The following is a 2,107-nucleotide window of genomic DNA, read 5'->3' as shown; positions in this document are numbered from 1 at the left end:
GAAATGAAGATACAAGATTTCCTAACAGGGTAAAAAGAGAGTGACCAATTAGGGCATTTTCTCTGATAAATTCCTCATTCTATCCCAAAGTTGGCAACTTCTATTGCTGAGAGAAAGAAGATAAAAATGTGAAAATAAACCATTCTTGTGTGAATGACATTAAATTCAGTGAGTTAAGAGAACTACTCTGAGGAAAAAAACACACTTATTTATGTGTGATTTTACTGGAACTATGATTTGCAGTCTAAAACCTGTCCTCCCCACTTTCTCTCTTCAATCAGAAAGTATACGTTCTGTGTATCACTCCAGGTTATATGTGAAATTGTGTATGTGTATTTCAGATGGAAAACCAAATTAATTTAATGGTGTCGGTTCTTTTTAGCAAAAGATTCTTGCTCCATTTTCTGTACCTAAACCATCCACCCATCTCTGACCATCCAGTGAGATTAAAAAATTGCAAATTACTTGCATCCATTTACCTTCCATAACTTTGTTTCTAATATATTCTCCCTTAAAAATGTGAAATTGGGTATTTTCCAAAATTAAAAGAAGGAGTGGATTAATATTTCAACATGAAATATGTGATTCTGAGCATTTTAAGTGGCTAAGGGACATTGATAAATACTTTAATGACTCCATGTGCTCAACGTACAGAGTAAAATCCAAATTTTTTAGCATCACACATATATTAGGATTCTCCAGAGAACCTACTCCCAATTTCCCTCCATATCAACACACTAAAAGAGATTCCTTACAAAGTATGGGCTCCTGTGGTGATTTTAGAAACTGAGTCATCTGTCCATCTGGAATGTCAAGGTGGAGTCACAGGAAGACTGTGGTATAGTTTGAAGTCCCAAGGGCCAGAGAGCCATGAATGAATGTCCATCCAAGACCTTCACTCAAGGCCTGAGAACCAAGAGTTTTGGGGGCAGAAGACCCATGTTTCAGCGGCTGCATTCAGGCTGAGTGAATTGAACACTCCTGTGCTTTTTGCTCTATTCCATCCCTCAACAGATTGAAGGACGTCCACCCACAGTGGGGAGGGCCATCTGTTTCATCCAGTCTACCAATTCAAAAGTTAATCCCATCCAGAAACACCCTGATGAACACACCCAGAAATAATGTTTAGCTAGTTATCTCGGTGCTCCAACTCTGTCAAATTGAATCATAAAATTAACCATCACAATCCGCATTAGATTGATCGTAATACACGTTAGTGTCCAGCTTCCACTTGTTACTGACTTCCTATTACTCTCCCTCAAATCACCAACCCTTTCTCCCAGTCACTAACCCTGTGTTTCAGTCTTAGTTAAAATCTTAACATTTTCCTCAAACATGTTTTGAATATTTAGGCCTTCACATATACTAGACTCTGCCCAGGACTTTTTCCCTTCATCTCCACAATATTTATCGATCCTTAAATATCCAAATTTAGGATTTTCTCCTGTGTGCATCCTTCTTTGATGCATATAAACCATGTTAACAGCTGCTTTCTTTACATCTCCCAAACATCCAATGGTTTTCCCCATTCCTGTATGTATATAGGATTCTGCAGGTTTACAATTGCCCTTTCCCCCTCGTCCTACATACTCTCATGTGGTGCACTTAATAAGGTCAAGGTTCATTCTTACTGGTCTGTCACCTCATTGCAGACACATCTTCTGAAGCACAGCAGGCTTCTAATAAATAATTGGCTTTCTAATGGCTCCCATGTTTAACCTTAAAGTACAACTATAAAATATATATGTTCTAATGCTTGCTTCAGTAGCACATATGATAAATTGGAGTGATACAGTGCAGATTAGCATGGCCTTTGCACAAGGATGACATACAAATTCCAGAAGACTTTCAGAATTTTAACTATTAAGGATTGAATTAGAGCAATTATATTCAATTCTTTTATAAATGTGTCAAAATAAATCCTAATGTTATGTATAACTAAAAAGAATCAATAACTTTTTTTTCAAAAAAAATATAGATGAGCAGTCCTTAGTTTCAAAAATGAAATTTGTAAAACCTTAGGGTTGAACAATACTGAGAATCTAGGTTTTAGAATGGAGGAGATTGTTAAGTGGAAAATGATAGTTTTGAAGCACCAACAGGAGGT

At 36.7% G+C, this 2,107-nt stretch overlaps 1 non-coding gene across 1 annotated transcript; it reads left to right on the top strand.

Annotated features, from left to right (window-relative positions):
* The first annotated feature begins 1,756 nt into the window (after positions 1-1,756).
* On the top strand, positions 1,757-1,858 carry LOC125611000. Its single transcript, XR_007341114.1, has one exon. It is a non-coding gene; the product is annotated as a U6 spliceosomal RNA (small nuclear RNA).
* Positions 1,859-2,107: the final 249 nt, after the last annotated feature.

This window comes from Marmota marmota, unplaced genomic scaffold, assembly GCF_001458135.2.
Source record: "Marmota marmota marmota unplaced genomic scaffold, marMar, whole genome shotgun sequence".
NCBI classification, from domain to species: domain Eukaryota; kingdom Metazoa; phylum Chordata; class Mammalia; order Rodentia; family Sciuridae; genus Marmota; species Marmota marmota.
Note: the sequence above shows the minus strand (reverse complement) of the source record. Positions and strands in the feature narration are given on the sequence as shown.